Source organism: Tachyglossus aculeatus, chromosome 4 (assembly GCF_015852505.1).
Source record: "Tachyglossus aculeatus isolate mTacAcu1 chromosome 4, mTacAcu1.pri, whole genome shotgun sequence".
NCBI lineage: Eukaryota > Metazoa > Chordata > Mammalia > Monotremata > Tachyglossidae > Tachyglossus > Tachyglossus aculeatus.
The window spans coordinates 42,945,768-42,967,156 of NC_052069.1; the positions used below are offsets into that span (position 1 = coordinate 42,945,768).

Here is a 21,389-nt window from a genome sequence, read left to right on the forward strand (position 1 = left end):
GGCAAGTCACTTAACTTCTCTGTGCCTCAGTTACCTCGTCTGTAAAATGGAGAATAAGACCGTGAGCCTCACGCGGAACAACTTGATTACCTTGTATCTACCCCAGCGCTTAGAAGAGTGCTTGGCACATAGTAAGTGCTTCACAAATACCATCATTATTGTCATTATTATCATTACTGTAGGACTTAGTACCTAGTGCTTAGAACAGTGCTTTGCACATAGTAAGCGCTTAATAAATGCCATTATTGTTATTATTATTGCAGTGTACTGCTCAGAATGTGCCTAATAAACACAACTACTGCTACTACTACCTATCTAAATATCAATCATTTACTGAGCATTTACTGGGAGCAGAGCACTGTACTAAGCGCTTGGGAGAGTACAATACGCAGATAGACACGTTGGTAGACCCATTCCCTGCCCATAGTGAGCTTCTAGTCTAGAGGGGGAGACAGACATTAACATAACATAAATCTTTCATGGATATGCACATACATTCTGTGCAGATGAGGGTGAGGTGAGGGAGAGGGGATTGGGGTAAAGAGGGCCTAATTAGGGGAGACTAAGGCCGTGAACCCCTTGAGGGGAGGGAATATGTATGTTCAATTCATTCACTTCATTCAATCGTATTTATAGCTCCTTCTGGAACCTGTGGCCTTCATCCTTGAAGGAATGATGCATGAAGACTTCAATGGCTTTCCTTTCGCTGACCTCATGAAAGTCCAGCAGCTCCTGCAGGGTGTTTTTGGGTAACTTCACGCGACTTAAAAGCTTCTCATAGCAGGCTATGGCCTTCTGAACTGCAACTGCGTTCTCAATCTCTGCCAGAGCCAACATTGCATTCTCCATGCAGGACACAGCGCCACTGGAGAAGGCCTCTACATAGGTCACTGCTAGGCTTCCCAGCCCTGCTGAAAATAAAGACAAATGAGAAAGTCAGGGGGATGGGAATAACTTGAATGGTTAGCCCTGGAAGGCTGACATCCCCAGAGAGAATTCCCACTCCTCCTGTTCCTCAGAAATGCCTTTTTTTTTTGCTCTGAGATAAAAAAAAGTATTACCTTCATGATACTCTGGAACCCTAATTTAGACAAATGTTCAAATAATATTCATCAAAGGTCTACAAGTAATAATAATGTTGGTATTTGTTAAGCGCTTACATGCCAAGCACTAAATGCCTTTTTTTTTTTTTTTTTTTGCTCTGAGATAAAAAAAAAAGTATTACCTTCATGATACTCTGGAACCCCTGATTTAGACAAATGTTCAATTAATATTCATCAAAGGTCTACAAGTAATAATAATGTTGGTATTTGTTAAGTGCTTATGTGCCAAGCACTGGGAGCGGGGGTGGATACAAGGTAATCAAGGTTGTCCCACGTGAGGCTCACAGTCTTAATTCCCATTTTACAGATGAGGTACTGAGGCTCAGAGAAGTTAAGTGACTTGCCCAAAGTCACACAGCTGACAAGTGGCAGAGCTGGGATTGGAACCCATGACCTCTGACCCCCAAGCCCAGGCTCTTTCCATTGAGCCACACTGCTTCTCTGGACTCTACTTAAAGAGCCGTACATCTGAAGAGTGACGCATGCACAGCAGCGTGTTCTAGTGGAGTCACAGGTCCTGGAGTCAGAGGTCCTGGGTTCTAATTCTGCCACTTCCTTGCTCTGTGACCTTGGATAAATCCCTTAACTTCTCTGTGCCTCAGTTTCTTCATCTGTAAAATGGGGACTAAATATCTATCTTCTCTCCTACTTAGACTGTGACAGGGCCTGTGTCTGGCCAGATCATCTCGTATCTCTCTTAGTGCTCGGTACAGTGCTTGGCAGTGCAAGCCTGACGGTAAACTCGCTGTGGGCAGGGAACGTTTCTGCCAACTCTGTTGTACTGTACTCTCCCAAGTGCTTAGTATAGCGCTCTTGAGTGGACTGTAGTAAATGCTTAATAAATACCACAGTTATAATGATTATTTCTAAGACTTGGTGGAGGAGAAAAGAATTCAGTGGACAGTAAAACTATAAATAATAATAATAATGATGATGGCATTTATTAAGTGCTTACTATGTGCAAAGCACTGTTCTAAGCACTGGGGAGGTTAAAAGGTGATCAGGTTGTCCCACGGGGGACTCACAGTCTTAATCCCCATTTTACAGATGAGGTAACTGAGGCACAGAGAAGTGAAGTGACTTGCCCAAGGTCACACAGCTTACACTTGGGCAGAGCTGGGATTTGAACCCATGACTTCTGACTCCAAAGCCCAGGCTCTTTCCACTGAGCTATGCTACTTCTCTATAAATAGAAAGATAAATATCTAATCTCCCCAACTAGATTGTAAGCTCCTAGAGAAAAGTGACCACACTTATGTACTCTACTGTATCATACTCTCCCAAATGTTTAGAAGAGTGCTCTGCACACAGTGTAGCACAGTGTAGCATAGGCCTCGGAGTCAGAAGAACCTGGGTTCTAATCCCTGCTCCTCCATGTGTCTGCTGCCTGGGCAAGTCACTTCACTTCTCCGTGCTTCAGTTACCTCAGATGTAAAATAGGCATCAAGAAATGGAGCCCCATGTGGGACACGGACTGTGTCCAAAGTGATTAGCTTGTATCTACACCAGTGCTTAGTACAGTGTCTGGCACATAGTTAAGCTCTTAACAAATACCAAAAAGGTGCTCAATAAATGCCACTGATTGATGATGATGATGATGATGATGGCATTTATTAAGCGCTAACTATGTGCAAAGCACGGTTCTAAGTGCTGGGGAGGTTACAAGGTGATCGGGTTGTCCCACGGGGGGCTCACAGTCTTCATCCCCATTTTACAGATGAGGGAACTGAGGCACAGAGAAGTTAAGGGACTTGCCCAAAGTCACACAGCTGACAATTGGTGGAGCAGGATTTGAACCCATGACCTCTGACTCCAAAGTCCGTGCTCTTTTCCACTGAGCCACGCTGCTTACCTTCCCAACACACCCATCCTATTCTTGTCCAAACATTTACAAACCCATTGCTTTCATTCTCCTCCAACTCTTCAATCCATCAGACAGTAGGAATATCTTGGAATCTTGTGAGTAGAATTTCCCAAGTAAACAGAAATATTGTAATGGATATGAACTGTAGGCCTTGTGTTCAGGACAAGGACAATAAGCAGAGAATAGTGGAAAAGAGCATGCACCTTGGGAGTCAGAGGACCTGAGTTCTAATCCTAACTCCGCCACTTGTCCGCTGTGTGATCTTGGAAAAGTCACACATGGGACAACCGGATCAACTTGTATCCCCCCAGCGCTTAGAACAGTGCTTTGCACATAGTAAGCGCTTAATAAATGCCATCATTATTATTATTATTCTCTGAGCCTCAGTTCCCTCATCTGTCAAATGGGGATTAAGACTGTGAGCCCCATGTGGGAGTTAATTGTCTTGTATCTACCCCAGAGCTTAGTATAGCGCTTGGCACTTGGTTAGCACTTAAAAAATACCATTAAAAATTAATCAATCAATCCATCAATCAATTGTATTCATACTTACTGAGTGCAAAGATTGTGAGCCCCACATGGGACAACCTTGTATTCTCCCCAGCGCTTAGAACAGTGCTTTGCACATAGTAAGCACTTAACAAATACCAAAATTATTCTTTTTACTAAATGCTTGGGAGAGTACAATATAACAGTGTTGGTATACATGCTTCCTGCCCACAACAAGCTTACAGTGTAGAGAGGGAAACAGACATTAATATAAAAGAAATAAATTACAGATAATGTACATAAGAATTATGGGGCTGAGGGAGGGCTGAAGGAGACTGAGCCCCCTCCTTCCTCTCACCCTCCTCGCCGTCCCCCCACCTTACCTCCTTCCCCTCCCCACAGCACCTGTATATATGTATATATGTTTGTACATATTTATTACTCTATTTATTTATTTTACTTGTACATATTTATTCTATTTATTTTATTTTGTTAATATGCTTTGTTTTGTTGTCTGTCTCCCCCTTCTAGACTGTGAGCCCACTGTTGGGTAGGGACCGTCTCTATATGTTGCCAACTTGTACTTCCCAAGCGCTTAGTACAGTGCTCTGCACACAGTAAGCGCTCAATAAATACGATTGAATGAATGAATGAATAAAGGGAACAAACCTGGTTGATGCAGAAGGGAGTGGGAGAAAAGACTGGAAAAGCTACCAAACTGGAGTCGATGGTACTTAGGATCGATATCAACTGTCTTCACATAGTTTTCAGAAGAAGTCAGCAGGATGAAAAGTGGGGCTAGTCCTAAAACACAATAGGAAAGAGTACAACTGGGGCTCTCTCATCTCTATGCCAATGTTTCATTATAGGTTGAAGTAGTAATAATGGTATTAACAAGCTTTGGGGTAAGGGACACTTATGAGTCCCATTGATTACTACACCCCCCTGGATCATCTTGGTCTTGACATATTGGAAGATGTAGGAACAGAAGCGTTCTGCCTGTTGCACAAACTCAGGTTCCAGATCACTTTCCTGGAGCCCCTCAAGCTTACTGAGCTTTTTCCAGCTTGTCGGTGGGACAAACACAAAGCACTTCTGGGTCGGAAGGAATTGCCGGATTAAACAATTTGGCTTTCTCTTCAGTCTCTGAGGGAGGAAAAACAGAAAGGCTGTACAACTGAAGCAAGGTGGGTCCCTGGATCCAAACTGTGTCCATTTCCTGCATTTCTTTAGCTTTCATCCAACATCCTTTCATATCCCTTAGGAGGTGCGTTTATGAGTGACTAATCATTGGACTGAGAAAAATAGAAACAATGGGACTGGAAAGTTCCAAAATCATGAAATAGTAATACAGGAGTCCAGACTTCTGGCTACAGTTGTTCTCAAGTTAAACAAACTCCTCTCTCAGAATAAAGGAGTGCTGCTGGAAAGCTCTACATTTTGGCCAGAGCTGAGCCCTCTTCATTCCTTTCCGGAGGTTCGCTACTCAATCTGAGAATCCCACCCATGACCTGAGGACCTGTCTTTAGTTTAAGGGTGTTTTCCAGGTACTGGTCTTCAGTGATGGGGTGACCGTCCAGTTTCAGCTCCAAGGAGAAATCGTGCACAGTCCAAAGTCCGGGAAGAAGCTCACAAATCCTGCTGAGCCATTTACCCCATAGAGATTGGGCCCAGCTTTGGTCCTGATGTGTTCTGTCAGCTCTGACACATAACTGGGGACCCAGCTAAGGAAAAGGGAGAGACATCTATGTCCTATCATCCCTCTTTCCATCCTCTGCTCCCTCTGTATCCCTAACTGCCCCCACTCTGCTTCTCGCTCTCAGTTAAATCAACTCAGGAGAAGGGCACCCAGGGAGGAGTGAGTCAGACTCTGATCTGGCCTTGGTGATTTCCCCCAAAACACTGCAAGGATACTAGAGCTGGTCCATGGTCTGCTGATTGATAGTGCCCACGTTGTTGTAGACAAGTGAGCTGCTCAGGAAAACAGCCAAAGCAAAGTTCCAGAAGCCATTCTTGGGATTTCCCTACAAAGCAGAACAAACCTTTGGATGTGACCCAAATACAACATCCCTGGCTCTTCCTGGACCCCTAGAACAAACGCTTGGAGGGTGAAAGTCAGTCTGAGGCCTGGATTCTTGATCGAGGGAAATACAATGAACAAACCTTGTCTAACAATGTGCAATATTTGTGTCAATAACCCTAGGGGTAATGCCAATTTTCTTTGTTTTATGTGAAAGCAGTGTTGTCTAATGGGTAGAGCACAAGCCTGAGAGTCAGAAGGGCACGGATTCTGTTTCCGGCTTCACCTCATATCTGCTGTGTGACCTTAACCAAGTCACTCCGCTTCTCTGTGGTTCAGCCACCTCATCTGTAAAATGGCGATTAATAATAATGATGGCATTTATTAAGTGCTGACCATGCGCGAAGCACTGTTCTAAACATTCGGGAGGTTACAAAGTGGTCAGGTTGTCCCATGAGGGTCTCACAGACTTAATCCCCATTTTCCAGGTGAGGTAACAGGCACAGAGAAGTTAAGTGACTTGCCCAAAGTCACACAGCTGATAATTAGCAGAGCGGAATTTGAACCCATGACCTCTGACTCCAAAGCCTGTGCTCTTTCCACTGAGCCACGCTGCTTCTCATGTGAGCATTAAAGCTGTGAGCCCCATGTGGGACAGGGAATGTGTCCAACCTGAATAGCTTGTATCTACCCCAGAACTTAGTACAATGCCTGGCACACAGTAAACGCTTAATAAGTACCATGAAAAAATATACCGAGTGCAAAATGGTTAATCTGGATCCAATGTCCGGGATAAAACATTCCCAATCCCAATGAAGCCTTTATCTAGAGCGGTTCACCAGAGTCCAGGCTGGGCTGCTGCTTAGAGGAAGGGGTTTAACCAGAAATGGAGTGATGGTCTCCTGCTTCCTCACCTTCTCCACATCTCCCAGCCCCTCGGTGTCCAGCAGAACCAGAGTGAGGTCTTTCTTTGCGGGATGAGGAACACACCACATCCAGATTCCCTTGGTGTGACACTGCATCGTGGAGCCCAGAGAGAAGCCTGCAAAGGAAAATGGAAAACTGCATGCCCAGTGAGGTCACAGGGGCGTTGGGTGACTATTAGTTGCCAATCTTTGCTGATGGTACCCAGGAAATAACCTATCCTGTGGTGGTGAGAAAAATATGGTTGATGATGAGACAGCATCTGAAATGATCTACAGTGGCAGGGTTGTTTGATTGCAATGGAAATTAACCCAGGAGTCTAAATTCCTCCAATTACAAACTTGGCTGCCATTTCAAAGAAAACAGAGAGTTGTGAGAAGCTTTACACTTCTTTCCCTAGGAAATTACCCCAAACCTAGAATTGACCCCAGTGCTTACTACAATGCTTGGTAAATAGTTAGCGCTTAAATACCATAATTTTAAACAAAAACTGAGGCCAACGGGAAGGAGAAACTGCTTCTTGCTCTTTGTTCAGTGGAAAAGAGCCCGGGCTTTGGAGTCAGAGGTCATGGGTTCAAACCCCGGCTCTGCCAATTGTCAGCTGTGTGACTTTGGGCAAGTCACTTCACTTCTCTGTGCCTCAGTTACCTCATCTGTAAAATGGGGACTAAGACTGTGAGCCCCACGTGGGACAACCTGATCACCTTGTAACCTCCCCAGCGCTTAGAGCAGTGCTTTGCACATAGTAAGCGCTTAATAAATGCCATTATTATTATTATTAGTAGTAGTAATGATCTTATAGTGTATCCTAAGAGTTACACAGTTCATCTTTGCCTCATTTCCTCTCTTCAGTGGAAGAGGGTCTTGACTCTTCCTAAAGCGTGGCCTAGTGGAAAGAGCATAGGCCTAGAAGCCGCAGGATTTAGGTTCTAATCCCGATTCTGCCACTTGTCTGCTGCATGACCTTGGGCAAGTTGCTTCACTTCTCTGCTCCTCAGTTTCCTTATCTGTAAAATGGGGCTTAAATTCTGCTCCTACTTAGATTGTGAGCCCCATGTGGGACAGGGACTGCATCCAAACCTGATTATCTTGAATTTACCCCAGTGCTTACTATAATGCTTGGTAATATAACAGTTAGCGCTTAAATACCATAATTTTTAACAAAAACTGAGGCCAACAGGAAGGAGAAACTGCTTCTTGCTCTGTTTCCCTGATCACTGAGGCGCTTTGGGACACCTCTGAGTGAAAGAACGCTGTAGTTCTGAGCAGGTTACTCACCCTTCTTCTGTCCCGCCAGCTTGTTCATCAGATAGGATTTCCCAGTGCGATAAGGGCCCATGATGGCCACCGCCACCACAGGCTGGGAAATGCCAGATAGGATGGCCAAAGCCTTCAGATTCACTGCCAGCTGGCCATTACTGAAGTTCTCAATTAGAAATAATGGGGTGGGCATGATCTCCTTGGTGGCCATGACTGATGGGACGTGTCACCTGGAAACACAAGGGAGATGCTCCGATTAGGAAGCATTGCCAACAACTCATTCCACGATACGTGGATTTATTTACAGGCCACATTCCTCCTGTGCCTTGGGACTCTCAGTTGCGATAGTGCAGGGGTAAAAATAGGAGTCACGTTTTGTGTAGCAAATACAAAATATTATCCCATCACTGTTAGTCTACGGTCTCTGCCCTCTTCACTTTCCACCAAATTAGACTTCAAGACCCTTAAGGGTGTGACCACATCCATATTTCTAGTTTATGATCCCCATGCATTTAATAATAATAATAATGGCATTTATTAAGCGCTTACTATGTGTAAAGCACTGTTTTAAGCGCCGGGGAGGTTACATGCTGATCAGGTTGCCCCATGGGGAGCTCACAGTCTTAATCCTCATTTTACAGATGAGGTCACTGAGGCACAGAGAAGTTAAGTGACTTGCCCAAAGTCACACAGCTTACAATTGGTGGAGCCGGGGTTTGAACCCATGACCACTGACTCCAAAGCCTGTGCTCTTTCCACTGAACCACGCTGCTTCTCAAGGCAGCCATGCTGTATTTCTGTGTAGACTGATGATGTGGATATGATGAGGCCGTGATCTTTTTATTTGAATAGTATTTAAGTCCTTACTTAAGTGCTGAGGTAGATACATGAGTCCATGTCTCAATTTGGGTTTACAAATTAATCCCCATTTTACAGATGAGGTTACTGAGGCACAAAGAAGTTAAAAGACTTGCCCAAGGTCATAGAGCACAGAAATGGTGGAGTTAGGATAAAATCCCATGTCATTTTGACTCCATAGACAGTGCTCTACCCACTAGAGAAAACTGCTCTTCCCCTCCTACCTTACCTCTCTGATTTCTTACTAAAACCCATTCCACACACTTCACTCCATGAATGCCAACCTACTCATCGTACCTGGATCTCATTTATTTTGCTGCTAACCCATATCCTGCTACCAGCCTGTAACTCCCTGCCCATTCATATCCGACAGTCACTCTCCCCACCTTCAAATCCTTATTAAAATCATATCTCCCCCAAGAAGCCTTCCCCAACTAAGACCTAATTTCCTTTTTTTTCTCTATATGGTATTTGCCAAGCGCTTACTATGTGCCAGGCACTGTACTAAGTGCTGGGGGTAGATTCAAGCTAATCATGTCGGACACAGCACGTGTCCTACATGGAGCTTGCAGTCTCAATCCCCATTTTACAGACGAGGTAACTGAGGCACAGAGAAGTGAAGTGACTTGCCCAAGTTCCCACAGGAGATGAGTAGCAGAGCGGGATTAGAACCCATGACCGATGACTCCCAGGCTTGTGCTCTATTCATTACACAATGCTGCTTCCCTACTTACATACATATCCTTAATTCATCTATCTGCGTTAATGTCTGTCTCCCCGTCTAGACTATTAGCTTGTTGTGGGCAGGGAATGTGTCTACCCTCTCTGTTATAGTGTAATCTCCCAAGTGTTTAGTACAGTGTTCTGCACACAGTAAGCGTTCAATAGATTCATTCATTCAATCATATTTATTGAGCACTTACTGTGTGCAGAGCACGGGACTAAGCGCTTGGAAAGTACAAGTCAGTAACATATAGAGACGGTCCCTACCCAACAACGGGCTCATAGATATGATTGATTGATTTCAATAGGAAATCTCCTACCTTTTCTTAAAGTTCACCCCTCTAGTTGTGACTCCAGCCTCATCCCTTCACACTTTAAAATCTTTGCCCTCTCCATTCTTCTCTCCCTGGCCACCATCTTCAGGCACTTGTTCTGCAGTAGCTCCTTCCCCCCTGCTTTCAAACATGCCCATATATCCCCGATCCTAAAACTTCCTTAGACTCCACTGCACCCTCCAATTATCACCCCATCTCCCTCCTTCCATTCCTCTCAAGATTCCTTGAGCGGAGGCCTACACTGCTGTCGCCACTTCCTCTCCCCCAATTTTCTCCTTGACTCCCTCCAATCCGGCTCCCTTCTCCTTCCCTCCCCGGAAACTGCCCTCACGAAGGTCATCAACAACCTCCTTCTTTCCAAATCCAACGGCCTCTACTCCATCCTGATCCTCCTTGACTTCTCAGCTGCTCTTCGACACTGTGGACCACTCCCTTCTCCTGGAAACACTATCTAACCTCAGCTTCACTGACACTGTCCTCTCCTGGTTCTCCTCCTATCTTTTTGGCTGTTCCTTCTCAATCTCTTTTGCAGGCTTCTCCTTTGCCTCCCGCCCTCAATCAATGAGAGTCTCTCAAGGCTCAGTTCTGAGAATCTTCTATTCTCCATCTACACCCATTCCCTAGAAGGATTAATCTCTCCCAAGACTTTAGCTACCATTTCTAAGTAGATAATTCCCAGACTTACCTTTCCACACCCAACCTCTCTCCTTCTCTTTCATTTCCTCCTGCCTTTGGCTCTCTACTTGGATGTCCCACAGGCACCTCAAACTCAACATGTCTAGAAGAAAAGTCCTCCCACCTAAATCCTCTCCTCCCTCTGGTTTTCCCGTTACTGTAGACATTACCACCAACCTCTCTATCACAAGCCCATGTTACCTTGACATCATCCTTGACTCACCTCTCTTATTTAACCCAAATATTCCTTTGCTGGGAAGATTCGCCAAATTCTGTCAGTTCTACCACCGCAAAAGCTGTAGAATTCACCCCTTTCTCGCCCCCCTCTAGGCTGTAAGCTTGCTGTGGGCAGGGAATGTGTCTACCAACTCCATTGTATTGTTCTCTCCCAAGTGCTTAGGACAACACTTGGCACACAGTAAATTCTCAATAAATGCCATTGATTGAATGAACAACCCAAACTACTACTAAAGGCTTAGTGGAAAAGAGCACGGGCTCGGGATTTAGAGGACTTGGATTCTAAACCTGGCTCCGCCACTTGTCTGCTGTGTGACCTTGGGCGAGCCACTTCACTTCTCCGTGCCTCAGTTACCTCAACTGTAAAGTGGGGATTCACAATACCTGTTCTCCCTCCTACTTAGGCTGTGACTCCTGTGTGAGACCGAGACTGTGTCTGGCCTGATTAACTTGTTTCTACCCCAGCTCTTAAACAATAATTTTTATTATTGTTTTTGAGGATGTGTCCCTTCAAACCATAGAGAAACAAATGACATGTGAAGATATGGTATAACAATAATGTTTATGGTACTTGTTAAGTGCTTACTAGAGAAGCAGCGTGGATCAGTGGAAAGAGCCTGGGCTAGGGAGTCCGAGGTCATGGGTTCGAATCCCGGCTCTGCCACATGTCTGCTGTGTGACCTCGGGCAAGTCACTTAACTTCTCTGAGCCTCAGTTCCCTCATCTGTAAAATGGGGGTTAAGATTGTGAGCCCCACATGGGACATCCTGATCAACTTGCATCCCTCCAGTGCTTAGAACAGTGCTTTGCACATATTAAACACTTAACAAATGCTATTATTATAGAGAAGCAGTGTGACTCAATGGAAAGGGCACGGGCTTGGGAGTCAGAGGTCATGGGTTCAAATTCCAGCTCTGCCGATTGTCAGCTGTGTGACCTTGGGCAAGTCACTTCACTTTTCTGGGCCTCAGTCCCCTCATCTATAAAATGGGGATTAAGACTGTGAGCACACTGTGGGACAACCTGATCCACTAATCTAACCTAACCCAGCGCTTAGAACAGTGCTTTGCACATAGTAAGTGCTTAACAAATGCCATCATTATTTATTATTATTATTACTATGTACCAAGTACTGTTCCTAAGCACTGGGGTAGATACAAGTTAATCAGTTTGGACACAGTCCCTGTCCCACATGAGGTTCACACTCTTAATCCCTATTTTATAGATTAGGTATCTGAGGCCTAGAGAAGTTAAATGACTTTTGTTCCAGCTACTGAGGAAATCACTCACTTTTAGACTGTGAGCCCGCTGTTGGGTAGGGACCGTCTCTATATGTTGCCAACTTGTACTTCCCCAGCGCTTAGTACAGTGCTCTGCACACAGGAAGCGCTCAATAAATATGATTGAATGAATGAATCACTCAGTAGTTTAGAGTAATAATGATAATAATAATGATAGCATTTATTAAACACTTACCATGTGCAAAGCACTGTTCTAAGCTCTGGGGAGGTTACAAGGTGATCAGGTTGTCCCACGGGGGGGGCTCACAGTCTTTATCCCCATTTTACAGTTGAGGGAACTGAGGCCCAGAGAAGTTAAGTGACTTGCCCAAAGTCACACAGCTGACAACTGGCAGAGCTGGGATGTGAACCCATGACCTCTGACACCAAAGCCCGGGCTCTTTCTACTGAGCCAATAGTATTCATTAAGCACCGGCATAGATACAAGGTAATAAGTTCAGACAGAGTCTGTGTCCCACGGGGCTCACAGTCTTAATCCCCATTTTACAGATGAGGTAACTGAGGCCCAGAGAAGTGAAGTGACTTGCCCAAGGTCACACAGCAGATCTGTGGCAGAGCTGGGATTAGAACCCAGGTCCTCTAACTACGAGGCATGGGCTCTTTCCACTAGGCCATGCTGCTGTAAAGCACCTGGATCTGATGGCATACTTGCTGAGATCTATAAACATCTATCAGACCCTCAGCAAAAGCAATTACACAAATCCTTTCTCTACATATGGGACACTGAAGAGATGACGCGGGACCTCAAAGACACCACCATCATCACCTCCTTCAGGAAGAAAAATGAAAGATCGGAGTACAGCAATTATCAAGAAGCAGCGTGGCTCAGTGGCAAGAGCCCGGACTTTGGAGTCAGAGGTCATGGGTTCAAATCCCTGCTCTGTCACTTGTCAGCTGTGTGACTTTGGGCAAGCCACTTAATCAATCAATCAATCGTATTTATTGAGCGCTTACTGTGTGCAGAGCACTGTACTAAGCGCTTGGGAAGTACAAGTTGGCAACATAGAGAGACGGTCCCTACCCAACAGTGGGCTCACAGTCTAGAAGCGGGAGACAGAGAACAAAACAAAACATATTAACAAAATAAAATAAATAGACAACTTAAGACAACTTAAATAGACTTAAAATAAATAGACTTCTCTGGGCCTCGGTGACCTCATCTGTAAAATGGGGATGAAGACTATGAGCCCCCCGTGGGACAAACTGATCACCTTGTAACCTCCCCAGCACTTAGAAAAGTGCTTTGCACATAGTAAGCGCTTAATAAATGCCATCATTATTATTATTATTGCCTCTGTTGGCAAGATCCTAATAATTATTATTATTTCGGTACTCATTAAGTGCCCTTTCAGGATGGCACCTGGAGAGTTTCCAGTACCCTACCCGTCTCAGCTGCAGGAGGGAGAGTCAAGCAGAGGCCTATCCACTTCATTCCTATCTTGGGAAGTGGCTAGCGAGTGGCAGGCGATCTGCAAAAAGTCAAAACTCACCCATGTTGGGCAACGGGGGCACGGGAGAGAGTCAAGGGCGTAGACTCAAGTTTACTGTGTGAAAGGAGGCAATGGTAAACCACTTCCGGCTTTTTACCAAGAAAACTCTGCAGATGCACTATCAGAAAGATTGCTTTCTGTGGGTCGGAGAAAACAGTTTAAGACAAGACTTGTTAAGTCCCTTTTCTGTGCCAGACACTGTTAGTAAGCACTGGGGTCAATACAATACAATCAGATCAAATCAGATCTGCTCAATCTGATCCATCATTTCAGACCCAGTTGGTGTCCCTCATGGGGTTCACGGTCTAAGTGGGTGAGATTACAGATATTTAATCCTTATTTTACTCATGAGGAAACGGAGGTACAGAGCGTTAAGTGATTTGTTAAAAGTCACACAACAGGCAAGTAGTAGAGCTGGGTTTCGAACCCATGTCCCCTGACTCATTAGGCCACCCTCCTTCTCTCAGATTCATTCATTCATTCAATCGTATTTATTGAGCGCTTACTGTGCGCAGAGCACTGTACTAAGCGCTTGGGAAGTACAAGTTGGCAACATATAGAGACGGTCTCTACCCAACAGTGGGCTCACAGTCTAGAAGAAATACAACACGTGCCAAAACTCGGGATCGAATCAGGGACCTTTAGATCTTCAGTCTAATGCTCTCCCAACTGAGCTATTTTGGCAATAGCTTGGCAGATCACACATCACAGTGTTGAAATCCCAGCTTCGCCACTGGTCAGCTGTGTGACTTTGGGCCAGTCACAATTTCTCTGTGCCTCAGTTCCCTCATCTGTAAAATGGGGATTAAGACTGTGAGCCCCCCCGTGGGACAACCTGATTGCCTTGTATCCTCCCCAGCGCTTAGAAGAGTGCTTTGCACATAGTAAGTGCTTAACAAATGCCATTACTATCATTATTATTATTATTAATTTAGCTAGTCTGGCTCTCCTCCCACTATATCCCATTCTGGACACCTCACTCCTCTAACACCAACTTACTGTGTCTTGATAATAACGATAATAATAATAATGGTATTTGTTAAGCGCTTATCAAGTGCCAAGCAATGGGTAGATACAAGGTAATCAAGCTAACCCACGAGAGGCTCACACTTTCAATCCTCATTTTACAGATGAGGGAACTGCACAGGGAAGTTAAGTGGCTGGCTCAAGGTCACACAGCAGACAAGTGGGGGAGTCAGGATTAGAACCCGCAACCTCTGACTCCCAAGCCCGTGCTCTTTCCACTGAGCCATGCTGCTTCCTTGATCTCATCTCTCTTGCCATCTAACTCTTGCTCACATCTTGCCTCCTTTTTGGAGCTCCCTACCCCTTCATATAATAATAATAGTAATAATAATGCTGTAAACTCACTGTGGGCAGGGAACGTATCTGTTTATTGTCGTATTGTACTCTCCCAAGCTCTTAGTACAGTGCTCTGCACACCGTAAGTGCTCAATAAATACTATTGAATGAATAACAATAATGGTATTTGTTAAGTGCTTACCATGTGTGTGACTTTGGACAAGTCACTTAACTTCTCTGTGCCTCCGTTACCTCATCTGTAAAATGGGGATGAAGACTGCGAGCTCCCTGTGGGGCAACCTGATCATCTTGTAACCTCCTCAGTGCTTAGAACAGTGCTTTGCACATAGTAAGCGCTTAATAAATGCCATTATTATTATTATTATTATTATTATTATTATGTGTCAAGCACTGTTCTAAGCACTGGGGTAGAAATGAACTAATCAGGTGGAACACAGCCCTTGTCCTACATGGGGCTCACAGTCTTAATCCCCATTTTATAGATGAGATAACAGACCAAGAGAAGTGAAGTGACTTCCCTAAGGTCACATAGCATTCATTCATTCAATCATATTTATTAAGCGCTTACTGTGTGCAGAGCACTGTAAAGAGTACAATAGACAGGATACAAATGAAAGGGAAAAATTAGACATAATAATCTTTATGTTTTGCTTTGTTTGTTCGTTTTTTTAATGGTATTTGTTATGTACTTACTATGTGCCAGGCACTGTACTAAGGCCTGGGGTAGATACAAGCAAATCATGTTGGACACAGTTCATGGCCCACATGGGAATCACGATCTTAATCTGCATTTTACAGATAAGGTAACAGAGGCACAGAAAAGTTAAGTGACTTGCCCAGGGTCACACAGCAGACAAGTGGCAGAGCCGGAATTAGAACCCAGTAATTGAATGTACAATCAAATAAACGTATAGAGGTGTGTGTTGAGGAAGTACATAAGTGCTAGAGATGGCTTATGAGTTTATATGATTTGGGAAGCCGAGAATTAATCAGGGAAGGCATGTTGGAGGAAGTGGGTTTTGGGGAGGGTTTTGAATATGGCAAGGGCTGTGGTCTGTTAGATTTGACTTGGGGAAGTTATCTCACCAATTCTGTGGAGTAATTACCTGGATGAGAAGCACTGTGGCCTAGTGGGAAGTCAGTCAGGCAGTGGATCGTATTTATTGAGCACTTACTGTGTACAGAGCACTGTGTTAAGCACTTTAGAACACGGGCTTGGGAGTCAGAGGACCTGGGTTCTAATCCCACCATCAGCACAGACGTGCTGTGTGACATTGTCACCTACCTGCTCTGTGCCTCAGTTCCCTCATCTGTAAAATGGGGATAGAGACTGTGAGCCCAATGTGGGACAGGAACGGTGTTCAACTTGATTAGCTTGTATCTACCCCAGCCCTTAGTACAGGACCTAGCACAAATACCATAAAAAAAAAAAAATATATATATATATATGTATATATATATATATATATATATATATATACACACATGTTCTGCCTTCCCCTCTACATTATGAGTTCACTGTGGGCAGAGAACATAGCATGGCTCAGTGGAAAGAGCCCGGGCTTGGGAGTCAGAGGTCATGGGTTCAAATCCCGACTCCGCTGCTTGTCAGCTGTGTGACTTTGGGCAAGTCACTTCACTTCTCTGGGCCTCAGTTACCTCATCTGTAAAATGGGGATTAAGATTGGGAGCCCCACATGGGACAATCTGATCACCTTATATCCTCCCCAGCACTTAGAACAGTGCTTTGCACAAGTGCTTAACAAATACCAAAATTATTATTCTTATTATTATTTGACTGTACTCTCCCAAAGTGCTTAGTACAGTGCTCTGCACATATTAAGTGCTCAATAAATACCATGGATTGATTGATTGATAGATTGGGACTTTGTCCAGCCTGATTAACTTGTATCTACCCCAGTGTTTAGTATGGAGCCTGTCACACAGTAAGTGCTTTACAAATATGATTTTTTTAAAAAATGAGGGGGACAGTGCAGGACCCTAAACAGAATGTTTATGCTGCATCCTTATGTGAAGCAGCGTGGCTCAGTGGAAAGAGCCCGGGCTTGGGAGTCAGAGGTTATGCGTTCGAATCCCGGCTCTGCCACATGTCTGTTGTGTGAGCTTGGGCAAGTCACTTCACTTCTCTGAGCCTCAGTTATCTCATCTGTAAAATGAGGATTAAGATTGTGAGCCCCACGTGGGACAACCTGATCACCTTGTATCCCCTCAGTGCTTAGAACAGTGCTTTGCACAGAGTAAGCGCTTAACAATGGAGATGGGGCATTCTAGGAGAGATGTGTCCGTGGAGTCACTGTGGGTCGGAGATGACTCGACAGCAAAAGACACAGAAATATATATAAATTATGGATTTGTACATAAGTGCTCTGGTGCTGAGGGTGGGGTTAATAACAAGCGCCTAAAGGGTACAGCGTGGCTCAGCGGAAGGAGCCCAGGCTTTGGAGTCAGAGGTCATGGGTTCAAATCCCTTATCACCTTGTATCCCCCCAGTGCTTAGAATGTGCTTTGCATAGTAAGTGCTTAACAAATACCATTATTATTATTATTACCACAGAGAATTCATTCATTCATATTTATTGAGCACTTACTGTGTGTAGAGCACTATACTTAGCACTTGGGAGAGTACAATACAACAATAAACAGACACACTCCCTGCTCACAACGAGCGTACAGTCTAGAGGGGGAGAAGGATATTAATATAAATAAATTAATTACAGATATGTACATAAGTGCTGTGGGGCTAGGAGGATGGGGATAAATGAAGGGAGTACGTCAGAGTGACACAGAAGGGAGAGGGAAAAGAGGAAAGGGGGGCTTAGGTAAGGAAGGCCTCTTGGAGGAGATGGGCCTTCAATAAGGCTTTGAAGGAGGAGTCATTGTCTGTTGGATTTGAGGAGGAAGGGCGTTCCAGGCCAGTGGGAGGATGTGGGGAAGAGGTAAGTGGAGAGATGGATAAGATTGAGGTACAGTGAGAAGGTTAGCGTCAGAGGAGCGAAGTTTGTGGGCTGGGTTGCAGTAGGAAAGTAGAGAGGTGAGGTACGAGGGGGCAAGGTGATTGACTGCTTTAAAGCCAATGGCGAGAAGCCTGAGGCAGAGATGGATGGACAACCACTGGAGTTTCTTGAGGACCGGAGAAACATGTCTCGAGTATTTCTGTAGAAAAATGATCCGGGCAGCAGAGTGAAGTATGGACTGGAGTAGGGAGAGACAGGAGGCAGGGAGGTCAGCAAGGAGGCTGATGCAGTAATAATAATAATAATGATGATGGCATTTATTAAGCGCTTACTATGTGCAAAGCACTGTTCTAAGCTCTGGGGACGATACAAAGTGATTAGGTTGTCCCACGTGGGGCTCACAGAATTAATCCCCATTTTACAGATGAGGGAACTGAGGCACAGAGAAGTCAAGTAACTTGCCCAAAGTCACACAGCTGACAAGTGGCGGAGCCAGGATTTGAACCCATGGCCTCTGACTCCAAAGCCCAGGCTCTTTCCACCGAGCCACGCTGCTTCTCATCAAGGTGGGATAGTTTTGTTTTGTTGCCTGTCTCCTCCTTCTAGACTGTGAGCCCGCTGTTGAGTAGGAGCCGTGTCCAGATGTTGCCAACTTGTACTTCCCGAGCGCTTAGTACAGTGCTCTACACACAGTAAGCGCTCAATAAATACGACTGAATGAATGAGTGACTGTATTGACGTGGTAGTGGTTTGTATGAGGAGGAAAGGGTGGATTTTAGCGATGCTGTGTAGGTGAGACCAACAGGACTCAGTGACTGATAGAATGTGTGGTTGAATGAAAGAGGAGTCAAGGATAATGCCAAGGTTATGGGCTTGTGAGACAGGAAGGATGTTGGTCAATCAATCAATAAATCAATCGTATTTACTGAGCGCTTACTGTGTGCAGAGCACTGTACTAAGCGCTTGGGAAGTACAAGTTGGCAACATATAGAGACAGTCCCTACCCAACAGTGGGCTCACAGTCTAGAAGGGGGTGACAGAGAACAAAACCAAACATATTAACAAAATAAAATAAATAAAATAGATATGTACAAGTAAAATAAATAGAGTAATAAATATGTACAAACATATATACATCTAAAGTGATGGGAAAGTCACAGGGTATATGTTTGGGAGTCAGAAGGACCTGCGTTCTAATCTAGGTTCCGCCACTTGTCTGTTGTGTAACCTTGGGCAAGTCATTTCACTTCTCTGTCCCTCAGTTCCCTCATCTCTAAAATGGGAATAACATTGCGAGCCCCATGTGAGACATGGACTGTGTTCAACCTGGATAGCATGACTTAGTGGATAGAGTAGGGGCCTAGGACTCAGAAGGACTTGTGATCTAATCCTGTCTCTGCCTCATGTCTGCTGTGGGACACTGGGCAAGTCACCTAACTTCTCTGTGCCTGTTATCTGTAAAAAGGAGATAAGAGTTTTAGCCCCATGTGGGACAGTGTGTCCAAACTGATTTACGTATATCAGTCCCAGTGCTTAGAATAGTGCGTGGCACATAGTAAGTGCTCAACAAGTACTATTATTATTATTATTAGCTTGCGTTGACCCCAGCACTTAGTACAGTGCCTGGCACACAGTAAACACTTAAATTCCATTTTAAAAAAAGTGGCGGAGCCAGGATTAAAACCCAAGTTGTTTGAATCCCCGGCCCATGCTCTAACCATTGGGCCATTCATTCAGTTGTGTTTATTGAGCACTTACTATGTGGAAAGCACTGTACTAAGCGCTTGGGAGAGTACAATATAACCTCAGACATTCCCTGCGCACAATGAGCTCACAGGCTAGAGGGATTCCATGCCATCATTTTTACTCTGAAAAGGAGATGCTGGCCTAAAAGTTGTGGGAATGGGCAATACCAGAGACGAGCCTATATGTCCCAGAGTTTGTCTATTCCTTTAAATATCTTCCTCCTCTTCCTTCTTTTCCTCAGCCCACCAGATGCTTTGCACACAGTAAGCACTTAACAAATATCATTATTATTATTATTAATGTTAATAGGTGCTAATCACACCCCACAATCCTCAGCTGTACACCTCAATATCTCTGGAAGAAATCTTTTCTTGATTTCTTGGTTGTGGGAAGTCTCTAAAAAGATAATGAATAGAGAGTGGAAAAATGGGTTTTGGCTGTCAGTCAGTCAATCGTATTTCTTGAACTCCTACTAATTGTGGAACACTGTATTAAGTGCTTGGGAGAGTACAATATGACAATATAACAGACACAGTCCCTGCCCATTCCCTGCCCTTAATAAGCCTATAGTCTAGAGGGGGAGACAGACATTAAGATGAAGAAATACATTACAGACAAGTACATAAGTAATAAGAGGCAGTTTGGGGATTAGCTGAAATGGAAAATTGGAAATCTCAAGAGAGCAGAGGTGATGTGTTGGTGTGTGTGTGCGTTTGTGTTTGTGTATGGGTGTTTCCACATCAGGGAGCTGTTCTGCTTTGCTGCAGGCTGTTTCTATGATAAGGGGGTGGGAAGTGAGGGGGCGAGGATAGTGAGGAAGAGAGAGACTCCCTGCCACTCCTCCTCAACCAGTAAATCCATCAAATGTATTTATTGAGCACTTTGTGCAGAGCATTGCAATAAGTGCTTAGGAGAGTACAGTACAATACAGTTGGTAGACACATTCCCTGCCCACAATGTTCTTATAGTATACAATAGGAGAGATACATTAGTAATAATAATAATGGCATTTATTAAGTGCTTACTATTCATTCATTCATTCAATCGTATTTATTGAGCGCTTACTGTGTGCAGAGCACTGTACTAAATGCTTGGGAAGTACAAGTAGCTTACTATGTGCAAAGCACTGTGCTAAGCACTGGGGAGGTTACAAGGTGGTCAGGTTGTCCCACGGGTGGCTCACAGTCTTCATCCCCATTTTACAGATGAGATAACTGGCACAGAGAAGTTGAGTGACTTGCCCAAAGTCACACAGCTGACAATTGGCAGAGCCAGGATTTGAACCCATGACCATTGACTCTGACTCTTTCTGACTGTTGGAGAAGCAGCGTGGTGCAGTGGAAAGAGCCCGGGCTTTGGAGTCAGAGGTCATGTGTTCAAATCCCGGCTCTGCCACTTGTCAGCTGTATGACTGTGGGCATGTCACTTCACTTCTCTGGGCCTCAGTTCCCCCATCTGTAAAATGGGGATGAAGACTGTGAACCCCCGGTGGGACAACCTGATCATCTTGTAACCTCCCCAGTGCTTAGAACAGCGCTTTGCACATAGTAAGCGCTTAATAAAATGCCATTATTATTATTATTTCCACTGAGCCACGCTGCTTCTCTCAAATATTAGTATTAATATGAATAAATTATGGATACGTACCTAAGTGCTCTCCTCAAGATCGCACCTGGAGAGTTTCCAGTCCTCTACCAGTCTCGGCTAAAGGAGGGAGAGTCAAGCAGAGGCCTGTCCATTCCATTCCCAGCTTGGGCAGTGGCTAGCGAGTAGAAGGCCATCTGCTACAAGTCAAAACTCACCTGTGCTGGGCAACAGAGTCATGGGAGAGAGTCGGGGGTGGAGATTCAAATTTACTATGCAGAAGAAGCAGCGTGGCTCAGTGGAAAGAGCCCGGGCTTTGGAGTCAGAGATCATGGGTTCAAATCCCGCCTCCGCCAATTGTCCGCTGTGTGACTTTGGGCAAGTCACTTCACTTCTCTGTGCCTCAGTTACCTTAACTGTAAAGTGGGGATTAAGACTTTGAGCCCACTGTGGGACAACCTGATCACCTTGTAACCTCCCCA

The 21,389-nt window shown here is 44.7% G+C and overlaps 2 non-coding genes and 1 pseudogene across 2 annotated transcripts; 1 reads left to right on the top strand and 2 right to left on the bottom strand.

Moving 5' to 3' along the window:
• Positions 1-451: 451 nt before the first annotated feature.
• LOC119926868 lies at positions 452-7,871 on the bottom strand (annotated as a pseudogene).
• A 6,019-nt stretch (positions 7,872-13,890) lies between these two features.
• Positions 13,891-13,963, bottom strand: TRNAF-GAA. The gene has a single exon. It is a non-coding gene; the product is annotated as a tRNA-Phe (tRNA).
• A 7,013-nt stretch (positions 13,964-20,976) lies between these two features.
• Positions 20,977-21,115, top strand: LOC119927561. The gene has a single exon (XR_005450554.1). It is a non-coding gene; the product is annotated as a small nucleolar RNA SNORA7 (small nucleolar RNA).
• The last annotated feature ends 274 nt before the right edge of the window (positions 21,116-21,389 follow it).